This window comes from Triticum dicoccoides, chromosome 2A (assembly GCF_002162155.2).
Source record: "Triticum dicoccoides isolate Atlit2015 ecotype Zavitan chromosome 2A, WEW_v2.0, whole genome shotgun sequence".
Lineage (NCBI taxonomy): Eukaryota > Viridiplantae > Streptophyta > Magnoliopsida > Poales > Poaceae > Triticum > Triticum dicoccoides.
Window position 1 is genome coordinate 156,617,783 of NC_041382.1, and position 11,754 is coordinate 156,629,536.

Genomic DNA, 11,754 nt, shown 5'->3' on the forward strand with positions numbered 1-11,754 from the left:
ATCAGTAGACACTTCCTTGGTTGCATATCGTGCGAGATTACCAAACTCCCTGCTGTAAGCATCCACAGAAAGTCGGCCTTGGGTGAAACTGCAAAATTCCTCACGTTTACGGTCCATGAGACCCTCGGAATGTGATGTTCACGGAAAGCCTCGCTGAATTCAGCCCAAGTAGTGACATGGCCCGCTGGGCGCATAGCTCCATAATTCTCCCACCATAGACTGGCGGGGCCTTCAAGATGATATGCAGCAAAGGTGACCTTGTCAGCCTCCGCTACCAGCGCGGAACGCAGTTTGTGAGTGATACTGCGAAGCCAGTCATCAGCGTCGAGAGGCTCGGCGGAGTGGTGGAACGTGGGTGGATGTAATTTGATAAAATCACTGAGTGACACCACGTTAGTCCTCTGATGGTGTGCTGTGTTCTGTTCAATACGCTCCAACAAACAGTTGGTCTCCCGCTTGTTTCTTTCGGCTTCCATCATAACCTCGGCTAGGGAAGGAGGATGAGGCAGATTTTCATTCCTGCCTTCACTGCCTTCGGCCTGCTCTTGAGAAGCAGGGTTAGCGCGCGTGTTGACCATCCTAGGTAAACAAGTCAATGATTTAGCCAGAATGATAAAATTCCGACATAGGATACAGAATGTAAGGAATAACTCGAAATGCAAGATGATCATCCGTATGACATGGTAAAAACAGAAACTGCTTCTTTTATTCCATCGTCATACACACCATACAGGGTTTAGTACAAGACCAAACAAAGTACTATTACGGTGAAAAGAGGATTACATCTCATTGGAGGCATCCCAAGCTCCTATACATTATTTTTCTACACCTCCGGAAAGAGTACAAACTAGGTCATATCCCACGAGTCACGCGGGACGATAGACGACACAGCTAGTGCGAACTAGTGTTACTACCACTAACTCAGACCGATCCGTAGTAGTCCTCGTAGAAGTCACCTCCATAGCCTGGAAGCTCAACATGATCATCCGGAAACAGACGATCTCGCGGAGCTTGTGGACCATAGGGGCTAGGATGAGGCCTTGGACCAACAGACGGTGGCCTGCGGGGACCGCGAGGTGGGGTGATGCCTCCTACATCACGCCAACCCATCACGTCTGGCAGAGCAGATCTTACAGGATAGAGATCGCGCATATCCGAATATCCAGCTTGCACCGCCGGTGCGAACCGAGTCAAAGTGGCCCAGTGGTCAGCACGGGTATTGAAGAGCTCTAACCTCAAGGCCCGATTTTCACGGTCCTTATCCTCGAGCATCTCAGCAGTAGTGCGAGTCCGTGAATCCTCCTGAGTGGGGTCAGCATAGATAGCTTGGAGATACCCTTGTTCTCCCGGAAGTGATCCTGGCATATACCGGAAATCAGAGTCCCGAAATAAACCAGATCTGACTCGCATAATGGTCATCATAGAGTAGGCGGCGTCCTGCACAGCCATCTCAATAGTAACCCCGAGTCCATAGGAGCAGTGAAGAGGCTCGGTGGATCCAGGATAAGATGGAAATATCCTGACAGTGCAGAGATACTGGCTTTGATTAAAGTCTCGGAATTGCTCTTCGACCGTGTACTCAGGATACCAGCGGTATCCAGCCTCAGTCATTACCCTGACCAACTTGGCAGTATGGCCGGGTACATCTAGGCATCGAGTCAGGCGAACCACTTGATTGAGGTCGCGAGTGGCCATCTGAAAGCACAATCATAATGCAAAGGCATTAGAATTTCTAGCAAAATTTCGGCAGCATAACAGCTGTAAATGCTCAAGAAGGATTTGAGACATTTGACAAAGGATTTCGTAACTCTCAACATCATCATATCAAAGTTCTGAATCCAATCTAACAACATAATGTGGTAGTAGAACTGAACTAGGCTTGTATCCATCAAACTTATAAGGTACTACTGATTAGTAACACGTGATCCTGATAGAGAGAATAGGTCCTAATTCCTTAACCCCCGGTGGAAGAATGGACTGACTCAGATCAGAATGTCACAAGATAGAGGAGTAAAAAGAGCCTTACGTTCCAACCCACAAACAATTCCCCTACATATAACTAAAGAATTTCTAGACTCAACATCGACCAGTTTGGCTTGGAGAACCTACAGGCAGTCCGGCTCTGATGCCAACGCTGTCAGGACCCCGACTCGATGTCACATCGATCTAGCCAGTAACACCTCATATCACTTTGCGGCCTCACGCACGGTATCCCCACGGGTGTCGCCTTACCTTTGCCCGGGACCGTTTGCGCCTTTTGGCTCACGTATATGATAGTGTCGCTAGCATCCATATGATAAGGAGCCCGGGCTGACATGACTAGTCGTAAACCCAAAGTGGCACAGACTTACAGGGACAGGCATCCATGACCCAGCTTCGAACGTGTCGGTCATCAGCAAGTGGGTCCGGGCTGTAGCACTGGGCTAGCAGGACTCCGGTAAACCGGGCTGTAGCGGGCTAACAGGACTCCGGTACTCAATGCGTGACATTTCCCCGAAGGGACAGACACAGGAACGAAGAAGGACACATGCCGGCCAGCCTAAGTGTGCCAGAGCAGTAGCAAGCTACCATGGCTCAGCGGTAACACTAGGAGACATTTCCCGGTAAGAGAGGCTACTAAAGATAAACAACTAGATAGTCAGATCCCACACATACCAAGCATTTCAATCATACACACAATATGCTCGATATGTGCAAATACAACGAAGCATCACAACATGACTCTACGACATCAGTACTTTATTTAAGGCTCAGGGAGCCATACATAACATACACAAAGGCACGGGTCTCACGACCCAACATTCAAGTCATACAGTCATACAAACCAGCAGCGGAAGTAATTTGTCTGAGTACAGACAACTTAGTAAAATAAAAGAGGCTTGGAAAGCCTAGCTATACTACATGGTCCTTCACAAGCTCAGGGTCACCACCTGGGTCTTTAGCCTACTCGTTGATGTCAACGTCTACATAGAACCCATCAGAAGGGGTTGCAGCGTCTTCTGTAAAAAGGTAAATTATAGCAACATGAGTACAAAGGTACTCAGCAAGACTTACATCAGATCCTACATACATGCATATTATCAAGAAGGGTTGGTGGAGTTATTGCAGCAAGCCAGCTTTGACTCTTGGCTAGGCTAACCTACGATACTCCAACTTGAAATGGTTTTGCGCACACGAGTCCACTACTCACCACTTCAATACACTACCGAGGATCCACCTCCGTCTTCCTACGGAAGAGCCATCCTCGGCACTCACACTTATCTTGAGGCTTTTAGTAGTTTCCATTTACTTGTCTATGAACTGTATAGGCAACCAAGTAGTCCTTTACCGCGGACGCGGCTATTCGAATAGATCATGATAACCCTACAGGGGTGTACTTCTTCATACATGTTTCCACCACTTAGCGTCTGCACACGACATGTGCTCGGCAGACTTCAAGCGAAAGCCGACGTGGGTGTAGACCACGACCTACCTAAACACTTAAGCCTCTAGTCCAGGTTTATCGCCTATTCAGGTTCCATCCGCAGGGAGTCCGGCCGAGGTTTCCCATACGGCCCCGAACGATGTGAACAGGGTTCCCGAGATACCTAACGGGTATTCGGTACACCCGGCCACGTACCTACCGCATCACAGCCCACCCCTACGGTCAGCGCTGTCCACGGCCTCCAGTAGGCTACAAACACCAGAAACTACTTGCAACTCCTGGACAGAGAGCTAGGGTGAATAAGAAGTCGAGCGGGGTCATATTTCAGGGCCCAATGCATGGTAGTAACTGTTTCTTAAATCACACATACAGATCTCAGTGCTTAAGGTCGGCTTCAATGAAACAACCCACCATGTACTCCTACATGGCCTCTCATCGATACCTTTACCAAATCGTGTTCACGACACCACTCTCATTACCGGCATAAACATTTCACTCTAGCCATCACCCAGATGAACCAGACCTGACACGACTCTAAGCATAGCAGGCATAGCAAGGTAGGAACAACACATACATATGGCTCAATCAACTCCTACACATGCTAGTGGGTTTCATCTAGTTACTGTGGCAATGACAGGTCATGCAGAGGAAATGGGTTCAACTACCGTAGCACACAGCAGTTTGAAACGCGTTGTCTTAATGCAGTAAAAGAGAGCAGGAGCGAGAACATGGGATTGTATCGATATGATCAAATGGTTGGTTGCTTGCCTGATGGTTCGATGCACTGATACGGTTCTTCGTTAGGGTAATCACGGTACTCCTCGGAGGCAGAACCTGCCGCAAAGAACACCGATATACAACCATCACCAAACAATGTGCAACAATATGATGCATGCATGAAACATGGCAATATGAGTGGGGCTAATGCAACTAAAACCAGAAGGGTTTGAACAAATTTGAATTAAAGATTCAAATTTCAAACTCAAACATGGCCTTTTAAAGTGCTTTTCCTTGTTCTGCTTAAAACATCAATTTAACTTGTTTGATCATGCATGAAAATAGTACAGATGGATAGATTGGATTTTTCTGATCATTTTTCATATATAATTTGTCTAATTTGGAGTTACAGAAAAAAAGTTATGATTTTTTGAAGTTTAAATAATATTCTGGAATTTCCTGATTTAAACTAAATCCAGAAATATAAATATTGCGCCAGCATGACGTCAGCATGACGTCAGTGGTCAACTGCGGCTGGCTGGGGTCAAACCTGACGTGTGGGGTCCACACGTCAGTGACAGGGGGGTTTAACAGGGTTAACTTAATCCTAATTAGGATTTAGTGGCGCTGGGGCCCACTGTCAGTGTCAGGGGGGGTAGTTAGTTTAACTGATTCGGTTAGTGCTAATCCTAATTAGCTACAGGGCTGGGCCCACCTGTCAGGGACACAGGGGGGTTCCTGCCGTGGTCAAGGTGGGTCAAACCCACCGGCGACATGACGCCGGCGAGGCCCGAGACGGCGGCGCGATGCGGGATCGCGCTACAGGGCACGGGCGAGGCTGTGCTTGGGCTCGTTGGAGAGCCCTTGCTCCCGCGCGTCGAACGGTGGTGGTGGCCGTGCCTGGGGTGGCCTGTACCGTCGACGGCGACGACCATGGCGGCTGCCGGAGCTCGGTTGAGCTCGGGGTCGAGGCTACAACGGCTGCGGGGATGCGGGGTTGGCACCTACGGCTTCTACGCGGTGCGGTGAGGGCGTGGGTGTGCTCGGTTGGGCGCTACGGTGACCGTGTCCACGACGGCGACATCGCCGGCGGCGTCGAGCTTCGGAGCTCAAGGGGGCGGCAGCTACAGAAGGCTAGGGACGACGGGGCAAGGGGGAATCGAATCAGTGGCTCACCGCGGAGCTGCAGGGATGGTTAGCGGGCTCGGGGACGGCCGGAGTGCAGCGAATCGACGGCGATGACCTCCGGTGGCCGAGGAGGGGAACGGCAACGTAGGCGGCGATGCAGGGCTTCCGGAGACCCGTGGGTCGGTGGGGAGGAAGAGGGGGTCGAGGCGGAGCCTCTGGGCTAGTCGGGAGAGCGAGGGGTGGCCGGAGACGGCTGCTATGGCGAACGGCGGCGATGGTGGTGTTCGGCCGTGTGAGAGAGAGAGCGAGGGAGAGGAGGGAAGAACCGAGGGAGAGTGAGAGAGAGCAGGGGGGAGGGCGTGGCGTCGTCCGGGGCATCGAGCAAGGAGGGGAGGGCAGGCAGGCAGCCGAGCAGGTGGCGTGGCGCGGTGGCGCGCGCGCGCGCCGGCCACACTCCCCTCCCTCTGGCGAGGACGAAGACGACAGAGGAGGGAGGCGGGCTGGGCCGCCTGCTGGCTGGGCCGGCCAGCTGGCTGGGCTGCACAGGGAGGAGCCCAGGTAAGCTTCTCCCTTTTTTAATTATTTCTGTTTTCTAATTTCTGACATTTGTTTTGATTTAAATAATATATTAAATCATTTATTTACCTTATGCCAATTTTTGCAGGAGCTAGATATATTATTCCAGAGCTCCTTTATAATTGGCATAATATTTGGACATATATTAATATATATAATTAATATATTTCCAATGCAAATATTTATGCATTAATTCCAAATGCCCAAAATAAATACCTATGAGCTCTTAAAAATATTGGTTTGATTTTTATCTCTGTCCAATATTTTCAGAGAGCAACATGAGCATTTTCTTGGACCCTTTTGGAGAAATTTTTATTTGGATCATTTTCAAAAATGATTCTGAGGGTTTCACAAATCCCCATTTCAATTTAAATGGAATTTTAAACATGATGCACACACTCTGATGCATGACTAGCTAGGGTGTGACACTATCTATCAGATATGTGGGCGCCGAGATGAGCAATGGGAGATAATCAGCACCAAGAAGGAAAGGTCCATTGCAGCTTTCATCCAGGAGTTAAACCAGCACATTCGACGCCAGGAGAATCAGATGTGCGCAGACATGATAGATTTGAAGAAGGCAAAGACAAGGATCATCGAGCTGGAAGAAGAACTCAAGTCTACACGCGATGGATATGAGGAGGAAATTGCAACATTATTGGAGAAGAACAACGACCTGATAAAGAAAATCGGAGTATTCATGGGAGACCCCACGCCGGGAGGAGAGGACGATGATTCCACTTGCCCGGAGAACTACATCATCATCGATGGCACCGACTCCGACCCCAGTGATGATGACTTGGAAGACGAAGCTGGAGCAGACATCATGGAGTCTTCCACCGATCAAAATTTCTAGATGACCACCAAATGATAGTAGTATTCCCCCATGTATATAGTAGTAGTTGAGCACTTTTACGATAGTTCTAGACCATTTGTATGCCCTTGCTTGATTGATTGAGTGAAATGATTGTGTTTGTCTCATGTGCATATGGGTAGTGCTTTCTCACTAGACCCCTTTTCTATTCTAATCTCTCCCCTCTAAACCCGCCAGATGCCTCCGAGATGTGACACCGGATTTGCCTTCCCGCTAGAGCTCACTCAGTTGATCCAGCAACAGAATGCCTTGATGCAATTTTTAGTCCAGAACCAAGGCAACAGCAACAACCCGCCTCCAGTTGACAACTTAGCTCGCTTTCTGAGGTTGCAGCCGCCGGTGTTTTCTAGTAGCACCGAGCCTATAGTTGCTGATGATTGGCTACGCCATATTGGAAGGGAGTTGACCACCGTAGGTTGCACAGATGCTGAGAAGGTGTGCTTTGCCGCACATCAATTGGATGGACCAGCAGCCTCATGGTGGGAGAATTACACGACCACTTTCCCCATAGCCAACGTCACTTGGGATCAGTTTCAGCAAGCTTTCTGCACCGCCCATGTCTCAACTGGAGCTATGAATATGAAGAAGCGTGAGTTTTGCAACTTATGCCAGGGGAACCGTACTGTAGCTCAGTACGTGGATGAGTTTAGTAAGTTATCCCGCTATGCCCCGGATGATGTGGCCACAGATGCCGCGAAGCAGGAGAAGTTTATGGAAGGGCTGAATGATGAGATGAGCATGCAGTTGATGGTGGCAACATTTAACAACTACCAGGAGTTGGTAGATAAGGCTCTGATGATTGAAGGGAAGCAGCAGCAAATTGAGAGCCGTAAGAGGAAGTATGGGCAAGGGAGGTATAACTCAGGAGCTCAGCAGAAGCCTCGCCTAACCCCGAACTCGGGAGGACTTGTTCATAACCATGGAGGTCATAACCACACCGGAGGAAGTTCGCATAACCACAATGGTTCTAAGAATGGGACTGGGAACGGAGCAAACAACAATCAGAACCGCCCCAATCCAGCCACACCCGCCAAGAGAGATCTAAGTCACATTACTTGCTTTAAGTGCGGGAAGACTGGACACTATGCCACGGAGTGCCCTGAAGCGAAGAATGGAAACGGCAATGGGAGCGCTGGGAAGAAGCCCAACCCATTCAACAAAGGACAAGTGAACCACGTTAACGTGGAGGAGGTTGAAGAGCAGCCAGACGCGGTTATAGGTAAGTTTTTGGTTAAGTCATTTACCGCCCTTGTTCTTTTTGATACTGGTGCATCACATTCATACATATCAAGGGAATTCGTGGATAAGTTTAAACTACCAACCCAAACCCTTAGGACCCCTCTGTTAGTGAGTTCACCTAGAGCAGAGTATATGGCTAGTCAATGGTGCGACCAGATACCCTTAACCATTGGTAGCCATGTTTTTCCGTCCGACCTAATAATCTTGGAGTCACAAGGATTGGATGTGATATTAGGCATGGACTGGATTTCAAAGTATGGAGGAAGCATTGACTGTGCTAGTAAGTCGATTTATCTCACCACCCCGAGGGGAAAAAGGATTAAGTATGTATCTAGGCATGCGCCTAGGAGGAGTCAAGTAAATACCCTCATGGGAGTTGTTCAGGAGGAAGTGCCTGTAGTGAAGGATTGCCCGGATGTTTTTCCAGAGGAGTTACCAGGCATGCCACCAGATCGAGACATCGAGTTTTTGATAGAGCTATTGCCAGGTAAAGGGCCAATATCAAAGAGACCCTATCGGATGCCCGCAAATGATCTGGAGGAGATTAAGAAACAGATCAAGGAGTTATTGGAGAAAGGTTACATTCGACGGAGTTCATCACCATGGGGAGCCTAGTGCTTTTGGTTGAGAAGAAGGATAAGTCTCTAAGAATGGTTGTTGATTATCGTGCATTGAATGAGGTGACGATCAAGAACAAATACCCACTGCCGATGATCAATGATTTGTTCGACCAACTGCAAGGAGCCTAGGTGTTTTCAAAGATCGATCTGCGATCAGGATATCACCAGTTAAAAGTACGAGAGAAGGATATACCAAAGACAGCATTCACCACACGGTACGGGTTGTATGAATATACAGTCGTGTCGTTTGGACTAACTAACGCCCCTGCCTACTTCATGAGCATGATGAACAAAGTGTTCATGGAATATTTGGATAAGTTTGTTGTGGTGTTTATTGATGATATAATGGTATACTCAAAGAATGATGAGGAGCACAAGGAGCATTTTCTTTTAGTTCTCGAGAAACTCAGGGAACATCAGTTGTATGCCAAGTTCAGCAAATGCGAGTTTTGGTTGAAGGAAGTCGGATTCGTTGGACATGTTATATCAGGAGAAGGTATAGCGGTAGACCCCACCAAGGTTCAGTAGGTCACTGAATGGTTGGCACCCACTTCAGTTAGCGAGATCCGCAGTTTTCTTGGACTCGCGGGATACTACCGAAGATTCATTGAGAATTTTTCCAAGATTGTGAAGCCAATGACGGAGTTATTGAAGAAGGATACTAAATTTAAATGGACGGAAGAATGTGAGGCAAGTTTTCAGGAGTTAAAGAAACGTTTGACCACAGCCCCAGTGCTGATTTTGCCGGATATACGCAAGGATTTTCAAGTGTATTGCAACGCCTCTCGCCTAGGACTTGGAAGTGTGCTTATGTAGGACGGAAGAGTTGTTTTGTATGCCTCGCGACAACTAAAACCGCACGAATTAAATTATGCCACGCATGATTTGGAGTTAGCAGCCGTAGTGCATGCGTTAAAGACTTGGAGACATTATCTTATTGGAAACCGTTGTGATGTGTACACGGATCATAAGAGTTTGAAGTACATTTTCACACAGAAGGAGTTGAACCTTAGGTAGAGGAGATGGTTGGAGCTTATAAAGGATTATGACATGAAGCTTCAGTATCATCCAGGCAAGGCCAATGTCATAGCAGACGCTTTGAGTCGGAAGAGTTATGCTAACACCCTAGTGAGCACAGGATTACCAAAGGAGTTAGCAGAGGATCTCAGAGAACTTCGATTGGAGATTGTTCCTATAGGTTTTATTGCAACAATGGAGGTTCAGTCTACATTGTTAGGAAAGATTCGATAAGCTCGGAAGGATGACAAAGAGATTGTCGAGATAAAAGAGAGAATGAGCAAAGGAAAGGCTAAAGGTTTTTGTGAGGATGAGCACGACACCTTATGGTTTGAGGACCGTGTTTATGTGCCCAATAACACAGAGATCAGGAAGTTAATACTTCAGGAGGCTCATGACTCACCATACTCGATACACCCCGGAAACACCAAGATGTATTTGGATTTGAAGGAACGTTTCTGGTGGACAGGTATGAAGAAGGATATTGCCGAGTATGTAGCCGTATGTGATGTATGTCAGAGAGTGAAGGCAGAACATCAAAAGCCAGCAGGATTGTTACAGCCTATGCCGATACCCGAATGGAAGTGGGATAAACATGGCATGGATTTTATCACCGGATTGCCCAGGACCAAATCAGGATATGATTCTATATGGGTAGTAGTTGATCGTTTGACCAAAGTAGCTCACTTTATCCCAGTGAAAACCACCTATACAAGTGTAAAGTTGGACAAGATATATATTACTAGGATCGTATGTCTGCATGGAGTTCCGAGGACCATCGTATCAGATAGAGGAACATAGTTTACTTCAAAGTTTTGGCATCAGCTGCACCAAATTTTGGGGACAAGGTTGGAGTTCAGTACATCATTCCACCCGCAGACAGATGGACAGACTGAGAGAGTCAACCAGATTCTAGAGGACATGTTGAGGGCATGTGCGCTAGATTATGGATCTAGTTGGGATGACAATTTGCCCTACGCGGAGTTCTCATACAACAATAGCTACCAAGCCAGTCTGAAGATGGCACCGTTCGAAGCCCTATATGGACGAAGGTGCAGAACACCGTTGATGTGGGATGAAGTCGGAGACCGACAGTTGTTTGGACCAGATTTGATCAAGGAGTCTGAAGAGAAAGTTAAGCTGATCCGAGATAGACTGAAGGTAGCTCAGTCCAGGCAGAAGAGTTATGCAGATTCGAAACACAAGGAGGTTACCTATGAAATTGGAGATAGAGCATATCTGTGAGTTTCACCCTTGCGAGGAGTGAAACGTTTTGAGTTAAGGGAAAATTAGCCCCGAGATTTGTTGGACCGTATCGTGTTTTGGAATGTATGGGAGAAGTTGCCTACAAGTTGGAGTTACCTGAAGGACTGTTAGGAGTTCATGATGTATTTCATGTTTCACAGTTGAAGAAGTGTCATGCTGATACGGCCGATATACCGTTAAGAGATACAATACCCTTGGAGGTGATTCAATTGGACATTGATTTGACCTATGAGGAGAAGCCAGTCAGGATTCTTGAATTCGCCAGTTGAGTCACCCGCAGCAAGGTTATCAAGTTCTGCAATCAGTGGAGCCACCATACCGAGGATGAAGCCACCTGGGAATGAGAGGATGATCTTCGCAAAGACCACCCACACCTATTTTCTAGCCAACCCGAATCTCGAGGGCGAGATTCATCTTAAGGGGGTAGGTTTGTAACATCCCAAAATTTCAATTTGGAATGTTATACATAGATCATCCATGCATATCATATTTTACTGCATTTCATTTTGCGATCCTCGAAATCCTAAGCAACTCAAGGACCCTCGGAGAGAATTGGGGATTTCATTGCTTTCACATTTGAATTTTATCAAATATTGAAACGAGGATTTTGGTTTTAATTATTTTTCTCTCCGAAAATATTTCATATGAAAATATATGAGAGGAGATAATATGACTTCTCCAAAATAATTGAAATATTGGAGGAAAATATTAAAATCAAATATTTGATTTTATTCAGATTTTATTGCCATTTTATTTGCATTAGAAACATTGCACATTTTTCAAAATTGCATTTTAGGGCCAAAAAATGTTCATCCCGTTCTAAATATTTTATTTAGACGGTGAAAATTTGTTTCGGTATTTTTAGATTTTTATTTTATTTTCTAGGATTTATT